General features: G+C 38.8%; 1 protein-coding gene across 2 annotated transcripts in view; it reads left to right on the top strand.

The window, feature by feature from the left end:
* LOC115265573 (EGFR adapter protein) overlaps positions 1–23,416 on the top strand; it is a 909,498-nt gene that overhangs the window by 288,252 nt on the left and 597,830 nt on the right. The window contains exon 1 of one of the 2 annotated variants that reach the window (XM_062849707.1): positions 18,218–18,989. The exons of the other annotated variant lie outside the window; for it this stretch is intronic. The gene's annotated coding sequence lies outside the window, so the exon portion shown is untranslated. Of the gene's footprint in view, positions 1–18,217; positions 18,990–23,416 lie in introns of those variants that run through there. 2 annotated transcript variants of the gene reach the window in all.

Genomic DNA, 23,416 nt, shown 5'->3' on the forward strand with positions numbered 1-23,416 from the left:
TCGATATGTTCTCGGCCTAGCGGGGTAAACTGAGTATGCAGTCATCTTCTCATAAGTCTAGACGATCATCCTAGAAAGTTTGACGATCTTATTTTTTTGTCACCCGAACATTTTTTTTTTTTTTGAATAGCTTCCTTGGGACTTTCTTCGAAGAAATTGCTATGTACCCGAAAATGTGATTTTTTCGATATGTTCTCGGCCTAGCGGGGTAAACTGAGTATGCAGTCATCTTCTCCTAAGTCTAGACGATCATCCTAGAAAGTTTGACGATCTTATTTTTTTGTCACCCGAACATTTTTTTTTTTAATAGTTGCCTTAGGGATTTCTTCAAAGAAATTGCTATGTACCCGAAAATGTGATTTTTTCGATATGTTCTCGGCCTAGCGGGGTAAACTGAGTATGCAGTCATCTTCTCCTAAGTCTAGACGATCACCCTAGAAAGTTTGACGATCTTATTTTTTTGTCACCCGAAAATTTTTTTTTTTGAATAGCTTCCTTGGGTCTTTCTTCGAAGAAATTGCTATGTACCCGAAAATGTGATTTTTTCGATATGTTCTCGGCCTAGCGGGGTAAACTAAGTATGCAGTCATCTTCTCCTAAGTCTAGACGATCATCCTAGAAAGTTTGACGATCTTATTTTTTTGTCACCCGAACATTTTTTTTTTAAATAATTGCCTTAGGGATTTCTTCAAAGAAATTGCTATGTACCCGAAAATGTGATTTTTTCGATATGTTCTCGGCCTAGCGGGGTAAACTGAGTATGCAGTCATCTTCTCATAAGTCTAGACGATCATTCTAGAAAGTTTGACGATCTTATTTTTTTGTCACCCGAACATTTTTTTTTTTTGAATAGCTTCCTTGGGACTTTCTTCGAAGAAATTGCTATGTACCCGAAAATGTGATTTTTTCGATATGTTCTCGGCCTAGCGGGGTAAACTGAGTATGCAGTCATCTTCTCCTAAGTCTAGACGATCATCCTAGAAAGTTTGACGATCTTATTTTTTTGTCACCCGAACATTTTTTTTTAATAGTTGCCTTAGGGATTTCTTCAAAGAAATTGCTATGTACCCGAAAATGTGATTTTTTTCGATATGTTCTCGGCCTAGCGGGGTAAACTGAGTATGCAGTCATCTTCTCATAAGTCTAGACGATCATCCTAGAAAGTTTGACGATCTTATTTTTTTGTCACCCGAACATTTTTTTTTTTTTGAATAGCTTCCTTGGGACTTTCTTCGAAGAAATTGCTATGTCCCCGAAAATGTGATTTTTTCGATATGTTCTCGGCCTAGCGGGGTAAACTGAGTATGCAGTCATCTTCTCATAAGTCTAGACGATCATCCTAGAAAGTTTGACGATCTTATTTTTTTGTCACCCGAACATTTTTTTTGAATAGCTTCCTTGGGACTTTCTTCGAAGAAATTGCTATGTACCCGAAAATAATATTTTTTCGATATGTTCTCGGCCTAGCGGGGTAAACTGAGTATGCAGTCATCTTCTCCTAAGTCTAGACGATCATCCTAGAAAGTTTGACGATCTTATTTTTTTGTCACCCGAACATTTTTTTTTAATAGTTGCCTTAGGGATTTCTTCAAAGAAATTGCTATGTACCCGAAAATGTGATTTTTTTCGATATGTTCTCGGCCTAGCGGGGTAAACTGAGTATGCAGTCATCTTCTCATAAGTCTAGACGATCATCCTAGAAAGTTTGACGATCTTATTTTTTTGTCACCCGAACATTTTTTTTTTGAATAGCTTCCTTGGGACTTTCTTCGAAGAAATTGCTATGTACCCGAAAATGTGATTTTTTCGATATGTTCTCGGCCTAGCGGGGTAAACTGAGTATGCAGTCATCTTCTCCTAAGTCTAGACGATCATCTTAGAAAGTTTGACCATCTTTTTTTTTTGTCACCCGAACATTTTTTTTTTTAATAGTTGCCTTAGGGATTTCTTCAAAGAAATTGCTATGTACCCGAAAATGTGATTTTTTCGATATGTTCTCGGCCTAGCGGGGTAAACTGAGTATGCAGTCATCTTCTCATAAGTCTAGACGATCATCCTAGAAAGTTTGACGATCTTATTTTTTTGTCACCCGAACATTTTTTTTTTTGAATAGCTTCCTTGGGACTTTCTTCGAAGAAATTGCCATATACCCGAAAATGTGATTTTTTCGATATGTTCTCGGCCTAGCGGGGTAAACTGAGTATGCAGTCATCTTCTCCTAAGTCTAGACGATCATCCTAGAAAGTTTGACGATCTTATTTTTTTGTCACCCGAACATTTTTTTTTTGAATAGCTTCCTTGGGACTTTCTTCGAAGAAATTGCTATGTACCCGAAAATGTGATTTTTTCGATATGTTCTCGGCCTAGCGGGGTAAACTGAGTATGCAGTCATCTTCTCCTAAGTCTAGACGATCATCCTAGAAAGTTTGACGATCTTATTTTTTTGTCACCCGAACATTTTTTTTTAATAGTTGCCTTAGGGATTTCTTCAAAGAAATTGCTATGTACCCGACAATGTGATTTTTTCGATATGTTCTCGGCCTAGCGGGGTAAACTGAGTATGCAGTCATCTTCTCCTAAGTCTAGACGATCACCCTAGAAAGTTTGACGATCTTATTTTTTTGTCACCCGAACATTTTTTTTTTTTGAATAGCTTCCTTGGGACTTTCTTCGAAGAAATTGCTATGTACCCGAAAATGTGATTTTTTCGATATGTTCTCGGCCTAGCGGGGTAAACTAAGTATGCAGTCATCTTCTCCTAAGTCTAGACGATCATCCTAGAAAGTTTGACGATCTTATTTTTTTGTCACCCGAACATTTTTTTTTTAATAGGTGCCTTAGGGATTTCTTCAAAGAAATTGCTATGTACCCGAAAATGTGATTTTTTCGATATGTTCTCGGCCTAGCGGGGTAAACTAAGTATGCAGTCATCTTCTCATAAGTCTAGACGATCATTCTAGAAAGTTTGACGATCTTATTTTTTTGTCACCCGAACATTTTTTTTTTGAATAGCTTCCTTGGGACTTTCTTCGAAGAAATTGCTATGTACCCGAAAATGTGATTTTTTCGATATGTTCTCGGCCTAGCGGGGTAAACTGAGTATGCAGTCATCTTCTCATAAGTCTAGACGATCATTCTAGAAAGTTTGACGATCTTATTTTTTTGTCACCCGAACATTTTTTTTTTTTGAATAGCTTCCTTGGGACTTTCTTCGAAGAAATTGCCATATACCCGAAAATGTGTTTTTTTCGATATGTTCTCGGCCTAGCGGGGTAAACTAAGTATGCAGTCATCTTCTCATAAGTCTAGACGATCATTCTAGAAAGTTTGACGATCTTATTTTTTTGTCACCCGAACATTTTTTTTTTTTGAATAGCTTCCTTGGGACTTTCTTCGAAGAAATTGCCATATACCCGAAAATGTGTTTTTTTCGATATGTTCTCGGCCTAGCGGGGTAAACTGAGTATGCAGTCATCTTCTCATAAGTCTAGACGATCATCCTAGAAAGTTTGACGATCTTATTTTTTTGTCACCCGAACATTTTTTTTTTTTTTGAATAGCTTCCTTGGGACTTTCTTCGAAGAAATTGCTATGTACCCGAAAATGTGATTTTTTCGATATGTTCTCGGCCTAGCGGGGTAAACTGAGTATGCAGTCATCTTCTCCTAAGTCTAGACGATCATCCTAGAAAGTTTGACGATCTTATTTTTTTGTCACCCGAACATTTTTTTTTTTAATAGTTGCCTTAGGGATTTCTTCAAAGAAATTGCTATGTACCCGAAAATGTGATTTTTTCGATATGTTCTCGGCCTAGCGGGGTAAACTGAGTATGCAGTCATCTTCTCCTAAGTCTAGACGATCACCCTAGAAAGTTTGACGATCTTATTTTTTTGTCACCCGAAAATTTTTTTTTTTGAATAGCTTCCTTGGGTCTTTCTTCGAAGAAATTGCTATGTACCCGAAAATGTGATTTTTTCGATATGTTCTCGGCCTAGCGGGGTAAACTAAGTATGCAGTCATCTTCTCCTAAGTCTAGACGATCATCCTAGAAAGTTTGACGATCTTATTTTTTTGTCACCCGAACATTTTTTTTTTTTAATAATTGCCTTAGGGATTTCTTCAAAGAAATTGCTATGTACCCGAAAATGTGATTTTTTCGATATGTTCTCGGCCTAGCGGGGTAAACTGAGTATGCAGTCATCTTCTCATAAGTCTAGACGATCATTCTAGAAAGTTTGATGATCTTATTTTTTTGTCACCCGAACATTTTTTTTTTTGAATAGCTTCCTTGGGTCTTTCTTCGAAGAAATTGCTATGTACCCGAAAATGTGATTTTTTCGATATGTTCTCGGCCTAGCGGGGTAAACTAAGTATGCAGTCATCTTCTCATAAGTCTAGACGATCATTCTAGAAAGTTTGACGATCTTATTTTTTTGTCACCCGAACATTTTTTTTTTTTTGAATAGCTTCCTTGGGACTTTCTTCGAAGAAATTGCCATATACCCGAAAATGTGTTTTTTTCGATATGTTCTCGGCCTAGCGGGGTAAACTGAGTATGCAGTCATCTTCTCATAAGTCTAGACGATCATCCTAGAAAGTTTGACGATCTTATTTTTTTGTCACCCGAACATTTTTTTTTTTTGAATAGCTTCCTTGGGACTTTCTTCGAAGAAATTGCCATATACCCGAAAATGTGTTTTTTTCGATATGTTCTCCGCCTAGCGGGGTAAACTGAGTATGCAGTCATCTTCTCATAAGTCTAGACGATCATCCTAGAAAGTTTGACGATCTTATTTTTTTGTCACCCGAACATTTTTTTTTTAATAGTTGCCTTAGGGATTTCTTCAAAGAAATTGCTATGTACCCGAAAATGTGATTTTTTCGATATGTTCTCGGCCTAGCGGGGTAAACTGAGTATGCAGTCATCTTCTCATAAGTCTAGACGATCATTCTAGAAAGTTTGACGATCTTATTTTTTTGTCACCCGAACATTTTTTTTTTTTGAATAGCTTCCTTGGGACTTTCTTCGAAGAAATTGCTATGTACCCGAAAATGTGATTTTTTCGATATGTTCTCGGCCTAGCGGGGTAAACTGAGTATGCAGTCATCTTCTCCTAAGTCTAGACGATCATCCTAGAAAGTTTGACGATCTTATTTTTTTGTCACCCGAACATTTTTTTTTAATAGTTGCCTTAGGGATTTCTTCAAAGAAATTGCTATGTACCCGAAAATGTGATTTTTTTCGATATGTTCTCGGCCTAGCGGGGTAAACTGAGTATGCAGTCATCTTCTCATAAGTCTAGACGATCATCCTAGAAAGTTTGACGATCTTATTTTTTTGTCACCCGAACATTTTTTTTTTTTTGAATAGCTTCCTTGGGACTTTCTTCGAAGAAATTGCTATGTCCCCGAAAATGTGATTTTTTCGATATGTTCTCGGCCTAGCGGGGTAAACTGAGTATGCAGTCATCTTCTCATAAGTCTAGACGATCATCCTAGAAAGTTTGACGATCTTATTTTTTTGTCACCCGAACATTTTTTTTGAATAGCTTCCTTGGGACTTTCTTCGAAGAAATTGCTATGTACCCGAAAATAATATTTTTTCGATATGTTCTCGGCCTAGCGGGGTAAACTGAGTATGCAGTCATCTTCTCCTAAGTCTAGACGATCATCCTAGAAAGTTTGACGATCTTATTTTTTTGTCACCCGAACATTTTTTTTTAATAGTTGCCTTAGGGATTTCTTCAAAGAAATTGCTATGTACCCGAAAATGTGATTTTTTTCGATATGTTCTCGGCCTAGCGGGGTAAACTGAGTATGCAGTCATCTTCTCATAAGTCTAGACGATCATCCTAGAAAGTTTGACGATCTTATTTTTTTGTCACCCGAACATTTTTTTTTGAATAGCTTCCTTGGGACTTTCTTCGAAGAAATTGCTATGTACCCGAAAATGTGATTTTTTCGATATGTTCTCGGCCTAGCGGGGTAAACTGAGTATGCAGTCATCTTCTCCTAAGTCTAGACGATCATCTTAGAAAGTTTGACCATCTTTTTTTTTTGTCACCCGAACATTTTTTTTTTAATAGTTGCCTTAGGGATTTCTTCAAAGAAATTGCTATGTACCCGAAAATGTGATTTTTTCGATATGTTCTCGGCCTAGCGGGGTAAACTGAGTATGCAGTCATCTTCTCATAAGTCTAGACGATCATCCTAGAAAGTTTGACGATCTTATTTTTTTGTCACCCGAACATTTTTTTTTTTGAATAGCTTCCTTGGGACTTTCTTCGAAGAAATTGCCATATACCCGAAAATGTGATTTTTTCGATATGTTCTCGGCCTAGCGGGGTAAACTGAGTATGCAGTCATCTTCTCCTAAGTCTAGACGATCATCCTAGAAAGTTTGACGATCTTATTTTTTTGTCACCCGAACATTTTTTTTTTGAATAGCTTCCTTGGGACTTTTTTCGAAGAAATTGCCATATACCCGAAAATGTGATTTTTTCGATATGTTCTCGGCCTAGCGGGGTAAACTGAGTATGCAGTCATCTTCTCCTAAGTCTAGACGATCATCTTAGAAAGTTTGACCATCTTTTTTTTTTGTCACCCGAACATTTTTTTTTTTAATAGTTGCCTTAGGGATTTCTTCAAAGAAATTGCTATGTACCCGAAAATGTGATTTTTTCGATATGTTCTCGGCCTAGCGGGGTAAACTGAGTATGCAGTCATCTTCTCATAAGTCTAGACGATCATCCTAGAAAGTTTGACGATCTTATTTTTTTGTCACCCGAACATTTTTTTTTTTGAATAGCTTCCTTGGGACTTTCTTCGAAGAAATTGCCATATACCCGAAAATGTGATTTTTTCGATATGTTCTCGGCCTAGCGGGGTAAACTGAGTATGCAGTCATCTTCTCCTAAGTCTAGACGATCATCCTAGAAAGTTTGACGATCTTATTTTTTTGTCACCCGAACATTTTTTTTTTGAATAGCTTCCTTGGGACTTTCTTCGAAGAAATTGCTATGTACCCGAAAATGTGATTTTTTCGATACGTTCTCGGCCTAGCGGGGTAAACTGAGTATGCAGTCATCTTCTCCTAAGTCTAGACGATCATCCTAGAAAGTTTGACGATCTTATTTTTTTGTCACCCGAACATTTTTTTTTTGAATAGCTTCCTTGGGACTTTCTTCGAAGAAATTGCTATGTACCCGAAAATGTGATTTTTTCGATATGTTCTCGGCCTAGCGGGGTAAACTGAGTATGCAGTCATCTTCTCCTAAGTCTAGACGATCATCCTAGAAAGTTTGACGATCTTATTTTTTTGTCACCCGAACATTTTTTTTTTAATAGTTGCCTTAGGGATTTCTTCAAAGAAATTGCTATGTACCCGAAAATGTGATTTTTTCGATATGTTCTCGGCCTAGCGGGGTTAACTGAGTATGCAGTCATCTTCTCCTAAGTCTAGACGATCATCCTAGAAAGTTTGACGATCTTATTTTTTTGTCACCCGAACATTTTTTTTTTGAATAGCTTCCTTGGGACTTTCTTCGAAGAAATTGCTATGTACCCGAAAATGTGATTTTTTCGATACGTTCTCGGCCTAGCGGGGTAAACTGAGTATGCAGTCATCTTCTCCTAAGTCTAGACGATCATCCTAGAAAGTTTGACGATCTTATTTTTTTGTCACCCGAACATTTTTTTTTTGAATAGCTTCCTTGGGACTTTCTTCGAAGAAATTGCTATGTACCCGAAAATGTGATTTTTTCGATACGTTCTCGGCCTAGCGGGGTAAACTGAGTATGCAGTCATCTTCTCCTAAGTCTAGACGATCATCCTAGAAAGTTTGACGATCTTATTTTTTTGTCACCCGAACATTTTTTTTTGAATAGCTTCCTTGGGACTTTCTTCGAAGAAATTGCTATGTACCCGAAAATGTGATTTTTTCGATATGTTCTCGGCCTAGCGGGGTAAACTGAGTATGCAGTCATCTTCTCATAAGTCTAGACGATCATTCTAGAAAGTTTGACGATCTTATTTTTTTGTCACCCGAACATTTTTTTTTTTTGAATAGCTTCCTTGGGACTTTCTTCGAAGAAAATGTGTTTTTTTCGATATGTTCTCGGCCTAGCGGGGTAAACTGAGTATGCAGTCATCTTCTCCTAAGTCTAGACGATCATCCTAGAAAGTCTGACGATCTTATTTTTTTGTCACCCGAACATTTTTTTTTGAATAGCTTCCTTGGGACTTTCTTCGAAGAAATTGCTATGTACCCGAAAATGTGATTTTTTCGATATGTTCTCGGCCTAGCGGGGTAAACTGAGTATGCAGTCATCTTCTCCTAAGTCTAGACGATCATCCTAGAAAGTTTGACGATCTTATTTTTTTGTCACCCGAACATTTTTTTTTTAATAGTTGCCTTAGGGATTTCTTCAAAGAAATTGCTATGTACCCGAAAATGTGATTTTTTCGATATGTTCTCGGCCTAGCGGGGTAAACTGAGTATGCAGTCATCTTCTCCTAAGTCTAGACGATCATCCTAGAAAGTTTGACGATCTTATTTTTTTGTCACCCGAACATTTTTTTTTTTTAATAGCTTCCTTGGGACTTTTTTCGAAGAAATTGCCGTATACCCGAAAATGTGATTTTTTCGATATGTTCTCGGCCTAGCGGGGTAAACTGAGTATGCAGTCATCTTTTCCTAAGTCTAGACGATCATCCTAGAAAGTTTGACGATCTAATTTTTTTGTCACCCGAACATTTTTTTTTGAATAGCTAAAAATCTAAAACATAAAAATGAGGAAATGCTTCCAGTTTCGCCTTTAGCATGCAATTATACATGATTGAAGTGAGTTGTAATCTGTGTCGAGGGAGTTCGATGGAACATAATAAAAGTATTATTGTAAAGCAGTTGAACCTCCGTCATCACTGCGTCAACCGAGATATAAAAGTACACACATGGGTCCTGATCAATCGACGAGACCTGAGTAGTAATTTTACGAAGTGCATTTTTCTGAGTAGAAGTTTTTGAGGTGCATTTTGCTCGCGCGATGCAGCGGCACGATGTTTTTAAAATTCTATGTACCGCTGTAAATATCATAATTGCTTCAGCGGCACGGATTGCTCGCGCACTTGCTCGCGCATCTAATTTGGGTCAACTCAACGACGAATCCGAGCTATCACTTTTCACTGATGGCTAGGTGGCTACTTCTTTGTAACACCGCCATCCTGAAAGCCGTTTGCGAGGGAGTTTTATATACTCATATACCATACTGCATAAACTTATCTCAGAACATAATCCCATAGATATGTCAATTGACGAGTGTCAAAAAGGATCTTTGGAAGAACTCTTGAAGGTATTCTCGTAAAAGCCTTGAAATTATCACTGGAGGAAGCCATCGAGGGGTCCTGTAAGAATTCCTGAAGGAAAACCCTGAAATTCTTGAAGAATTTCCAGAAAATATTTTTGGAGAGCTCTCAAATAATGGAATTCTTTGAATTCTGTGAATTCTAGAATTCACCTGAAGAAATTCATAGGCGGATCGCTGAAATGTACTCCTAAAAAATAAATGTCTGCCGGAATTTAATATGAATGTGCTAGAGGAATTCCTGATGCATTTCCTATCAAAATTCTAGGAGGAAACCCTAGGAAAATTCCGAAGGAGTCTTTCCGCTACCAAAATCAGCACTGTCATGATTCTTGTGTGACATGTATGTCGCTTGGAAGAATCCCTAGAGGACTTATTGTATGATTTCGCGTTGGAATGCCTGAGTAAACTTCTGCAGAAACTGCCGGAGGGATTCTTGAAGCAATCCCTGGATAACTTTTAGGTAACTTCTTGAAGAATTTGAAAAAGAAAAAAATCTAAAGAAATTCCTATCTGAACTTTGGAAGGAGATACCTGATGAAATTCCTGAAGGATTTCTGGGATAAGCCCTAAAATAATTGTTGGAGGAATCTCTTGAGGCATTCCCGGGGAAATTTCTGAAGGAGTCCATTGATATTTTTTTTTAAGAATCCCTGAAGGACTTCCAATAGGAACATCATGAAAACGGGGCCGGGTCACAACGTCCGAGGCCATACAGTCCCGGACATTAAGTCGCGTTTTTTTTGCGAAATAGCGTCCAAAAGTTTGGATGCGTCATAATATCCTATGTGCCTTCTTTCCTTGGACTTCGTGGCGTATCTGCAAGTTCGGACGTTATGCCCCGGAAAAATGCGCCATAAAGTCCTGGGACTTTATGGCCTCGGACGTTATGATACTGCGCCCATGAAAACATCTCTGGAAAAACTTCTATGTAGAGAAATCTCTGGAGGAGTTCCTGAGAAAAAAAAATCAATTGGAAAACTTCTTGAAAAGTTTTTTGGAGAAAAAAAAATAAGAGAATAGGGTATTGGGATGGTTCGTTCGCATAATCCCGTCGGCGTATCCCACAGGTAATCCAAACATTCCATCCCGCATAACTTGTATGCGTCAAACTGGTCATGTATGCGTGATATTCTTGAAGGATTTCATAGACGGATTCCGGAACAAATCCGTATATGAACTCCTAAAAGATAATTGTGAAAAAAAACTCCTGTGTGACTTCTTGGAAAATTTCTTGGTTCCCTCTAAAATTTTCTGGAATTTTTCTTTTTTCAATTCCAAGGCAATTCGCTGGCAGAATTCCTCTAGAAATCCTTGAAGAAATACAAAAAATCTTTAGGTAACTTTGGAGAATTTCTTGGGTTTATTCATGGACAATATGATGGAAGGAAATTTTCCAAATTTAATTAATATTGTTTTAAAAGATCCCGAGAAGAATTCCTGCAGCATCCCTGGAAGAATTTAATGAGGAATTCCTGTGGGTATGCTGAGTCCCTGGAGGAATTTCTGAAAGTATACCTGAAATAATTCCTTCAGGAATTGCTGTAGGAACTCCTGAAGAAAATCCTGGGAGAAATTTGTGAAGCAATCTCTTGGATGTCCTGAAGGTTCCCTGGAGCAATTTCTGGAGAAAATCCTAGAAGAATGCCTGAAGAAATTTCTGGACAAGTTCCGAATCCAAAGAGAAATTCCTGTTCTAGGAATTCCCTGGAATAATTAATACAGATATCGCTAAAGGAATTCTTGGAGGTATCCCTGGAGAAACACCTGAACAACTTCCTGGAGCCAGGGATTGCTCCGGCAGATTCTCTGGATGGGTTCCTGGATAAATCCCTGGATATGATCCTGGAGGAATTCTTAGAGAATTTCCGGAGCAACCCATACATGAATTCCTGGAAAAATCCCTGGAGCAATTCCTGAATTAATCCCTGGAGGAGTTCCTGTAGAAATGAATGAAATTTCTAAAAGTATACCTTGAAGAATCTCTGTAGAAATTTCTGGATGAACTCCTGGAGCAATACTTGGAAGACATTCTGAAGGATAAATTCCTGGAGGAATCCCTAGAGAAATGCTGGGCGGAGTCCATGGAGAATTTTCTGAAGAAATCTATTGAATTCCTGGAGGAATCCTTGGATTAATTTCTGGAGGAATCTCTGAAAAAAATTCTTAAGGGATCTCAGGAGGAAATCTTGGACTTCTTACAAATTTCTGGATGAATTTCAGGAAGAATCCTTGGAAGAATTCTTGAATAAATTCCTGAAGGAATTCCTGGATAAATTCTTGAGGCAGTTGCTGGAGGAATCTCTGAAGGAATTACTGGAAGAATGCTTAGAGGATTTCCTGGAAGAATGCCTGGGGGAATACCCAACAGATTTTATGTAGGAATTGCTAGAGGAATCTCAGGTGAAATCCCTGGGGGAATTCCTAGAAGAATCCCTGGAGAAATACCTTGAGAAATTCCTCGATAAAGTCCTGGATAAATTACTAGAGCAATTCCTGGAAAAAATCGTGGACGAGCTCCTGGTGAAATTCCTGGAAGAATTTCGGAAGGGATCCCTGAAGGATTTCTTGGAGAATTTCTTGGAGGAATTGCTTGGAGAAATCCCTGAATGATTTCGTGAAGGAATTTTTGGTTTAATTCCTTGAGAATTTTTTTTAATTTTTTATTTTATTTTACCCTCCACTCACCCCCACACCAAAAAACTCTTTACGCAAGGTGTTACTAGAGTCCCCTGGTAGTGGAAATTATTGAAGAAACCCCTGGAGGTATTCTTGGAAGAATTCTTGGACAAATTCCAGAAGGAATTCGTTGAAGGAATCCCTGGAGGATTTCGTGGAGAAATTACTAGAGAAATAATCATAGATATTTCAGAAGGAATTTCCGGATCAACTCCCTGACGAATTTCTGAAGGAATTCCAGGAGGAGTATCTGAAGGAATTTCTGGATGAAATCCTGGAAGAATTTCTGGATGAATTCCAGGATGAATGCCTGGGGGAATTCCGGGAGGTAATGGTTGGAGGAATCCCTGGAGGAATGGCTTGAGGAATTCCTTGAGGAATCCCTGCAGGAATCCGTATAGAAATCCTTGGAGGAATTCCTGTTGAAATATCTGGAGGAGTGTTTGAAGGTATTCCTGAAGAAATTTATGGATTAACCCTTGGAAGAGTTCCTGCATAAATGCCTGGAGGAGTTCCGGAGAAATTCCTCAAGAGAAATTTCTGGAAGTGTACCTGAAGGAATTTGTGGAGCAATACCTGGAAAAAATCCTGAAGGAATCCCTGGATGAATTCCTGGAGGAATCCTTAGAGGAATCCTGGAAGGAATCCCTGGAGCTATTTCTGTAGAAATCTCTTGAAGAATTCCTGGAGCAATCCTTGGATAAGTTTCTAAAGGAATCCCTGAAGCAATTTCTTAGAAATTGCATTCTAAGGGATCCTCTGGCACAAATTTCCCAAATGAAGGAGAACGTGCCTCTGGAGCCGACCTTTTGATAAGGATCCTCAGGAGAAAATCTTGGAGGACCTTCTGGATAAATTTCTGGTGGAATCCTGGGGGAATTTCTGAGTAGACCCTGTAGGAATCCTTGGAGGAATTCCTGGAGAAATCCCCGGAGGAATCCTCAAAGCAGCTTCTGGAGGAATTTCTGAATGTATCCATGGAGGGATTCCTGGAGGAATGCCTGAAAAAATAGTTAAGCAATTCCTAGAGAAGTCTCTGAAGAAATTGTGTGGGAATGCTTAGAGGAATTCCTGGAGGAATTCGTGAAGGAATGCCTGGAGGAATTCCTGAAGGAATGCTGGAGAAATTCCTGGAGAAATGCCTGGAGGAATGTTTAAAAAAAGTTTTGGAGGAATTCCTAGAGGAATTCTCAGGGACATTCCTGGAGAAATCACAGGCGAAATCCCAGAGGGAATTCTTAGAGAATCCCTTGAGGAGAAATTCTTAGATAAATTGCTGGAGGAGTTGCTGGAGAAATTTAGAAAATTAGAAGAATTTCTGAAGGAACACCTAGAGAATTTCGTGGAGAAATTGAAAGATAAATTACCGTAGAAATTTCTCATTTCCCCATATTAAAAGACTGCGTAACTGTTTAAACCGTAGACCACTGTAGAAATTTAAGGAGGAATTTCTGGATAAATTACTGAAAGTATTTCTGAAGGAATTCCTGAAGGATTTCCTCGGGTTATTCCAAGAGGAATTATTTAAGGAATTCCTGGAGGAATTCCTGGAAAAATTCCTGGATGAAATCCTGGAGGAATTCCTGGAAGAATGTCTGGAGGAATTCCTTGAGGAATGCCTGGAGGCATCCCTATAGAAATCCCTGGAAGAATTCCTGGAGAAGTGCCTGAAGGTATTGCTGGAGAAATCCCTAGAGTAGAGATTGCTCCAGGAAGATTCTCTTTAGGAATTCCTGAAGGAATCTCTAGAGGAACCTCTGGAGTAATGCCTGGAGATATTGCTAGAGGAATGCTTGAACCAATTTCTGGAGGAATTCATAGAGACGTACCTGTAGGAATTCTTGGTTGTAGCTCCTGGAGGAATTCATTGAAGAGTCTCTGGAGCACTTCCTAGAAGAATCACTAGAGCGCTTCCAGGAGGAATTCTTGGAAAAAATCCCTGTAGGAATTCCTGGAGGAATCTCTGGAGGAATTCCTAGAGGAATCTTTAAGGGAGTTCCTGAAGGAATCCCTGCAGGGATTCCAAGAGCAATCCCTGGAGGAACTTCTGGAAGAATCCTCTGAGGAATTCCTGGAGGATGCATTACTGAAGAAATTCCAGGAGCAATTCCTGAGAGAATCCCTGGAGAAGTTTCTAAAGAAATACCATCAGAAACCCCGGAAGCTATTCCAAAAGGAATTCCTGAGGAAATCTCTAAACCGTTCTTGGAGAAAGTCTTGGATTAATTCTTGGAGAGTTCCTGGAAGAATTACAGAAGGAATTCTTGTGGAAATCTCAAGAAGAGCTCTTCTTTTATTGAAGAATTTTCAAAATAATCCCTGAAATTGTTCCTAAAAGGACCACATAAGGAATATCCGAATATTCTTTGAGGAATACCTGGAAGAATTCCTGAAGAAATCCCATGAAGATTCCCTGGAGCATGAGGAATTTCTCGGAAATCCCAAGAGAGCTCTCCTAACGAATTCCTGGAAGAATTTATGTAGGAATGCCTGAAATAAGAAACAACCTTTTTAAGGATTTCTTGGATAAATTTTCGGATAATCTCAGGTAAAATCATCTGAAATCACTCCTGGAAGAATTCCTTGCAGACATATTTTGAATAATCCCAGATGGAATTATTGGAGCAGTCTCTCGCGGAATTCTTGAAGGAATATATGGAGAAACCTTAAAGGATCTCTTGAGAAATTCCTGAAAAAATCCTAAAAAAACACTGTCTGTGATGAAAAGCATCTAATTGAAGCTTAAACTTTTGATTAGTTGTTTTAACTATTGCCTCAGGTCACCTGACTTATGAAATTTAGTTTAGAAAATTTTACGATACATATCGCACATTTCAAAGGTTATCAATAAATTCGAATCAAATATATGCATATTTCCAAGTTGTGATTAAATTTCATTGAAGTTTTATGATGAATTAATCATTTATGTAGTTCAACAATGGGGTTTGTAGGATGATACTTACCATCCTAAATTGCCCTTTCCTCTGATCCATTCCTAGAGAAATAGAGCTCACCGGTGACCAGGGCTAACAGTTTTGCCAAACTTCAAAAAGTGCCCACAATGTAATGATTTTTAATATTTATATCATGTTCCGCCCTCATGAATCAACCCGTTCCAGTGCACAGTGGGAAAAAACCGACCCAAAAAGGCACCTAATTATTGCGGCTGATTGCGATCTTTGAAGCCCATCTTTTCCGAATGGAAAAATGCCAAGGAATCGATTGGTGATAGTTTCATTCGCCGGAATTGAGTGTAAGTGTCCATTTTGCCCCATTTTCTCCTAAAAAACACTGTTTTTCTGAATTAAATAATGGTTTCAACTGATTGCGGCTAACCAACCAATTTTTTATTGATGTAGAATTGACAGGTGCATTCTATGGAGCATACCTCGATCTGTGTCTTTGACTGGAAGTGCCCATTTTGCCTCATTTTCCCCTAAAAATACTGTTTTTTCTGAATTAAAAATTAGTATCAACTGATTGCTGCATACCTACCATATTTTTCTTGATGTGATGTAGAATTGGCAGGAACATTTCATGAGACACACCTTGATTTGTGTCATTGACTGGAAGTGCCCATTTTAACCCATTTCCCCCTATAAATACAGTTTTCCTGGATTAAAAATAGTTTTAACTGATTGCGGCTAACCAACCAATTTTTACCTGATGTAGAAACAACCGGCGCATGCTTTGGGCACACCTTGATCTGTGTCGTTGACTGGAAGTACCCATTTTGTCTTATTTTCCCCTAAAAATACTATTTTTCTGAATTATACAATTGTATCAACTGATTGCGGCTAATCAATCAAATTTTACTTGATGTAGAATTAACCGGCACATTCTTTAAGGTGCACTTCGTTCTGTGTCTTTGGGTGGTAGTGCCCATTTTGCTCCATTTTCCCCTAAACTACGGATTTTCTGGATTTAAAAATAGTTTCAATTGATTGCAGATAATCAATATTTTTTCCTGATGTAGAATCGACCTATGCATACTATGGGATACACCTCGCGCTATGCGTTAGTCTGAAATTGCCCGTTTAACCAATTTTCCCCTAATAAGTTCCAACTAATTGCGGTTAATGAAGCATTTTTTTCCTAATGTGAAATTAATCGATGCATTATGACTAGAAGTGCCCATTTCCCCCTTTACCCCCTAAACACTGTTTTTCTCGTTTGAGAAACAATTTCAACTTATTTAAGCTAACAAGCTAACAAGCTAAGCAATTTAAGCTAACAGCTTAAGCTAACAAAACAAGTTTTTCCTCATGTAGAATTGATCAGAGCATATTGTCAGACAGACTTTGTCATTGATTGGAGGTGGTCATCATGTTGTCCTATTTTCCCCTAAAACACTGTTTTAGTTAGTTGGAACAAACTTTTTAACCCAGAAAACAGTATTTTAGAGGAAAATGGGGTGGAACGGGCAATTTCAGACTAACGCATAGCGCGAGGTGTATTCCATAATATGCATAGGTCGATTCTATTTCAGGAAAAAATATTGGTTAGTTGCAATCAATTGAAATTATTTTTAAATCCGGAAAACCCGTAGTTTAGAGGAAAATGGAACAAAATAGGCACCACCACCCAAAGACACAGAACGAGGTGTGCCCCAAAATATGCACCGGTTAATTCTACATCAAGCAAAAATCGATTGGTTAGCCGCAATCAGTTGAAACATGTCTTTAATTCAGAAAAATAGTATTTTTAGGGGAAAATGGGGAAAAATGGGTACTACCAGTCAAAGACACAGATCGAGGTGCGTCCCAAAGTATGCGCCGGTTAATTCTAAATCAGATTGAATATGGTTGGTTAGCCGCAATCAGCTAAAACTATTTTTAATCCAGAAAAACAGTATTTATAGGGGAAAATTGTGCAAAATGAGCACTTCCAGTCAAGGACACGAGAAGAGGTGTGCCTCCAGAAATGCACCTGTCAATTCTACATCAAGAAAAAATGGTAGGTAAGCCGCAATCAGTTGATACTAATATTTAATTCAGAAAAAAAACAGTATTTTTAGGGGATAATGAGGCAAAATGGGCACTTCCAGTCAATGACATACATCGAGGTGCACCCCAAAGTATGTGCCGGTTAATTTTACATCAGGTAAAAATTGGTTGGTTGGCCGCAATCAGTTGAAACTATTTTTTAATTCAGAATAACTGTGTTTTAGGGGAAAATGAGGCAAAATGGGCACTTTCATACAATTACACAAATCAAGGTGTGTCCCATAGAATGCACCTGTAAATTCTACATCAAGAAAAAAATTGTTGGTTAGCCGCAATCAGTTGAAACTATTTTTTAATCCAGAAAAACAGTATTTTTAGGGGAAAATGAGGCAAAATGGGTACTTACAGTCAAAGACACAGATCGAGGTATGCTCCATAGAATGCACCTGTCAATTCTACATCAATAAAAAATTGGTTGGTTAGCCGCAATCAGTTGAAACCATTATTTAATTCAGAAAAACAGTGTTTTTTAGGGGAAAATGGGACAAAATGGATACTTACACTCAATTCCGGCGAATGAAACTATCACCAATCGATTCCTTGGCATTTTTCCATTCGGAAAAGATGGGCTTCAAAGATCGCAATCAGCCGCAATAATTAGGTGCCTTTTTGGGTCGGTTTTTTCCCACTGTGCAGTGGTGGTAGCAGCTATCGTCGCCAGGATTTGCCTCTAGCCTGCCAGGTCGGCCAGGCCGGAATCATCTTGTTCAACGAGAGGCGGCGTAGGCACTCTTAAACTTAACCCAACTGGAGAAAGTTTTTATGATTTAGAATCTTTTGCATCCTTCCCCCGGTCGTGCACAGTGGGAGAGGTGTAGGAAACAATGGCCAGAATCTTCCCAAGAGTAGCTACTTCGATACCTTGTTAGCTTCAACGTTGCTGAAATTCCAGACGGTCCATGAACTTTTCGTATATGAATCTTCTGGGCCTCCTTGGATATCTTCGTCCATCTTCGTTCACGTACGCAATATTAGAATGAATAATGGTCAATTGGCGAAGTGAACTGTGGAAGTTTTCATATAAAGCTAAGAAGCGTGCCAAGCTATATCTCATTTGAGATGAAAACCCGAATTTTGAGACTTTCGTTTTTCAAATTTTTGAGTCTCATTTTCACATTTCATCACTCAGTGTGCGACGAGTACCGGTTTTGCCAGGTTCTATTTTCGAGTTCCTTGTAGTTTATGCGATATGTTCATCCTGCTGTGCTGGTTCTCCAGCAGAGGCAGCATAGTAGTAGTAGGAGGTCCAGGAAACAGTGTAGTGTCTTTCGCAGAGCAACGCAGAAGCAACGGTCGTTGGAAGCAGGTGGAAAGTTTTGGCTTTCTTCGGCATGGAAATCTGAATCAGAACACGGAATCAGAAGGGAAAAGTTGTACAGAAGTTGTTTCCTGAGCTCGGAGGTTGTCCAACTACCGTGCTTGCATGGTTTACCGATCGGATTGTGGTCGACTGTTGTAGGGGGCTTCGATTTCCATTCCGAGCATTGATTCAATTCACGGAAATCTGTCCGGTAGAACAAAAGCACCATCAGAGCTTGTGTCAGGTGCTTTCCGTTCACGTTTTTTCTGCCAAGATTCGAATCATGCCTGTATCGTAAAAACATCGAGTGGTACGAAAAATAGGTGGAACGTGAAGTTAGCTAAAGGTAGCAATAACGGTGCGTTCCGTTTACAGAATTACCAAGCAACCAGCAGCAGTCCGGTCCGTTTAGATGACTGGAGACCGGACCGGGAAGGAAATGTAAAGAAAATGTCGTTCGGAAGTGAGAGGAATTTGTTTCAGCTAGCTCACACCTTGTTCTTTGAGGGCTGCTTTCATACACACGTTCGCCTGTGAGGAAAAGTTTTACACCAGAGATTACTATCACCTCCACCTACCTATGCGAGACGAGTAACGTTTAATGCTAGAGGAGAAAGTATACAACATGGTGCACTGCTTTGGGTACGTATCGCCTTGATGGTAATGATAATGTTTATGACAAAAACTTAGGTAGCGTCTACCTAGTAGTATGGGACCCGCTTGTATGGAAAAAATAAATCCTCGCTCCAGTCAGCTTATTAGATCCCATTTAGGTCCCATATGAACTGTACAAAATTTCAGCGCAATCGGTGAAACTATAATTTAGCGCAAGCGGTTCAAAGTTTGCATAGGATTTACTATGGGAAAAGTTACACTTTCAAACAAAATATCCCAGAGGTCGCCCTTTGTCTCCTTAATTCAAATCGATCAACGCTTCTTTTAGAAAAATCATTTATGAAACTTTCCTTCGAAGACCGCAAATCGATTGGATGCATGTGGAAAAAGTTATTGATTTATTACCAATTAGTGATCCAACGAACGGCTTTTTGTTTTGTTTTATCAGCAGCACTGCTGCTGCCGTTGTTGCATGGGGTGGCGGGAGGCATCACCACCCTCCGAAACAGCAGCATCCAAGGCAGCAGCTACAGTGCTGCTAATTAAACAAAACAAAAAAACCGTTCGTTGGATCACTAATCGGTAATAAATCAATAACTTTTCCCACAAGCATCCAATCATTTTGCGGTCTTCGAAGAAAAGTTTCATAAATGTTTTTTCTTCAAGAAGCGTTGATCGATTTGAATTAAGGAGACTAGAGGCGACCTCTGCGATTTTTTATCTGAAAGTGTAACTTTTTCCATAGTAAATCCTATGAAAACTTTGAACCGCTTGCGCTAAATTATAGTTTCGCCGATTGCGCTGAAATTTTGCACAGTTCATATAGGACCTAAATGGAATCGAAAAAGTCGACTGGAGCGAGAATTTGATATTTGTCCCATACTACTACCTAGTGAACTGTGGTAGAATTTTTTTTCTAGCGAGTTCCCTATACCACTCCAATTAATGATGTTCTGTTGGAAATAGGTCAAGTTTCTAAACATAGTTTAGCAAGAAAATGTAATGCTATTTCGTGTTTCGGGCGGTATCGGCACGATTTTGCAGTCCTGCCATTTAAGAATGGTTGAAACAACAAACCATAGAGAAAACACATTGAAGTTCAATCCAGAAAGTGTGTAGAAAGATTATAGTGCAACACGAAGTAGCAACACCATGGTGGCGCTTTATTCAGCTAGTTCTCACCTTACAGGTGAATAGAGGGGTATAGAGGGTTCTTTTTTCGTTCCAGTGGCGCTTAAGTCTAGTAATTAGCTTGCATCAATCATGTTATTTATCAGTGAATAATCTGACTGCTGTTCGTTTTTAAATCATCTTCAAACCCACCAGGATTGAACAGAGGGCCTGGCCATTTCAATACTTGATCATATCGTCGATATGCTGCTAATATTATTGCCGACAAAAATCCAGAATGAATTTCGGAATTCAATACTGGCTGTGCATTAGCATTTATTGAATTTTTACAACAAAACAATAACAACAAACGCATTCACCAATTTATGTGGATGTATGTAAAATTTGCCACCAACCATGCATTATGAGCATGAGCATACACGCTAACGCCGCTCAGCACTAAAGTGCATAATTTCCAGACTACATCAAAAATGTGTAACCCTTGCACATTCACAAAATCAGCTCCTGTGTCCGCAAAATCGTTAAATTTGCAAATGTTTTTGTACAGCAATCTAGCTAGGTTTACTAGTGACCTTGGAAAACAAAAAAATATCGACATTTCGCATCTACACGAGTGTACGAGCTGTTTTTGAGAATGTGTAACTGTAACACATTTTTGTGTGGTCTGGAAATTATGCACTTATGATTAGGGCTTACACATTTTAGTGCTGAGCGGTTTTACTGTGTAGATGACCACACAATTCGTAGTTGCTACTCCGTGATTGGCTATAGCAATCGAAATTGCACAAGGAACCAATGAATAGGGCTTTGGACTAGCTTACTATTCTCATTGTATACAGTTCGAGAGCTCTTGACTTTAGTAAGGTCAATAACGGCGCCGGCCACGTCCTTGCGGTCATCGAGAATGGAAGGGAATGTTAGTGAGACAAACGTTGTTATAAAGACCGCGAATCGCTGCATCTCCACGTTTGTCTCAGAAAGGAAGTTTTGTTAGTGGGGTAGGGTACATTGTCAATGTGGGAGTCACTTATGGTTGGTGATTTGATTTGACAATGGGTCAATAAACCCTAACTTTCGTGCACAATCGTCCGCTTTCTATACCGATACATATATAATAAAAGAAACCTGTCGCGCGTCTCCACCCCATCAGGGAGTAGAAACTTTAAGCCCATTCCACGCAGGAATGATCTAAACGCAACAAAGGACACATCAGTAAACCAAAGTATATGCATTCATAACATGGTACATTGTTAACACTAAACACCCGCGTATCTAATGTTTTCGTTTTTGCGCGAGACAATTGCGAACGCGAACGATTATGCTGCGATACTCACTCCATACATGAGCGATGCATGCACAGCAAGGAACAACACAGTACTAAACACTAAACACCGGCGCATCTATAGGGTCCTAAAATGAAAAATATTTTCCCGGTTTTGCTGCATAACACGAAGGAGCATGCTTTTCTGATCTCAATGGTATTTTTTCCGAAATTAAACAGTGACAGATAGTTTATTAACTCGAAAATAAAATAATGATATGCAGGTCTTGTTTGACATTCGAGGTCATCCTTGACGTAACGAAAGTCTGTAAAATTTGCTACCAACTATGCATTAGAATGAAAAGACAGTATGAAAAAAAAGCTAAACGCGCGCTTAACGAGTTACTTTACATAACTAAGGGTCGATTTCTTCACCCGGGCTTAAATTTTAAACCAGGCTTAGCAAAATTTTAAGCCGGGCTTATTTCTTCACCTCGGCTTAACCACTAAACTCGGTTTACTAAAGGTACGGTTTACGTTAAGTGTGGCTTATTTTTAGCGGTGCTCTGAGGTGGCTTAGCAGCGCTAAGCCAGGCTTAGGCCGCAAATTGCAGAGTTTGGGTTTCTTCACCTGCTTCTTGGATACATTTTTGAACAGCAGAAATATTTTTTATTAAAACATGTACACTTAGGACATCGATTTTTAGAACAATCAAGTTTTTATATTAAATTAAAAGTCTTCAAAAAGGCACCGTGTTGAAGGTTTTGGAAATTTTTCATCTTGATTTGGAAGTCGAAAGTACATTAGCATTGAAGTTTCTATTTATTTCGTCCGGTCCTTCCATAATTTCAGGTCAAAATAAACATATTTTTGCCTCTTATGGTTCAAGAGATATTATTTTTTTTAACAAATAAACTTAGGATGACAATAAAAAAAAAATCTTCTAATAACTTGTTATACACTGATTTCTTACAAATACTTAGTTCAAAGCACGTTTAGCCCATCGAATATTCAACATTTTGACTCATTATAAATATAAAAGACAATTCACACCGTCTTCAGCCAGAGGCTGCACAGACTGAACACATTACTTACACTAGACAACGGACAACACAGAACACCCAGTGGCCCAGTGGTGAATTTTTCGTTTGACGAAAAGTTTCCACCGACTGGAGCGGGAATCGAACCCACACTCCCTGGCTTACGATACGCCTAGAAGACTGCCGCCGCTAACCGCACGGCCACGAAGCCCAGTATTATTCGTGTTGTACTTCTAAAACTTACTTTGAATAATTAATAGGGTGACGTTGGATATTTTCGGCAGGTTTGTTCTCTTCATCGTGTGGTTTTTTGTCGGCCAAATACCTGAAACATGGGCATGGCCATATCATTCAGCTTATTTTGGAAGGATTTGAGGCCAGCTTCGAGTTCAATAGGTTTCATAAAACCTCCCATGACGTGAACAAAACTGTCAAAAATTCCCCTATCTAAAAATGACGCAAGTGGATTTTAAATATCCTTTTGCAACTCAGCACTATGAAATTTGATTTATATCACAACGGACTAGTTTTTGGTACTATACATTTGCAATTCAATGATTCATGCAACTGATTTCGGCTGTAGCTTGCTTGATCAAAATTTAGTGTCTAGTCTAGCATGATGAGCATGACCGTTCCCACCGAACCACCGCAAAGCACGATGGTACTGATGGAGATGATCATATTCTAGTGATTCGTTTTTCATTACAAAAATGTTTTGCAACTCGTTGCAATACTCGATCTTTTGATCCCATTTTTGCATGATTAATATTAATTACCTTTTTCGAAGATATTCGATGACATTTAATCTAGATAGGACGAAATTATATTTTCTGCAATGTGGCACTCCAACTTTGTACAATGAAAGGCAAATTCGAACACCAAATGTTGTGGAACGATCATGTGGAGTAGGTACTAAATCGAAGATCTTCGAAACTAGCGTTGGGTAAAATATCAACAGTCTAGGTAGTTCATCATTGTTAATTTCCTTCTGCATCCGAAAACATTGCCGAGCGATTCTGCT

This window comes from Aedes albopictus, chromosome 2 (assembly GCF_035046485.1).
Source record: "Aedes albopictus strain Foshan chromosome 2, AalbF5, whole genome shotgun sequence".
Lineage (NCBI taxonomy): Eukaryota > Metazoa > Arthropoda > Insecta > Diptera > Culicidae > Aedes > Aedes albopictus.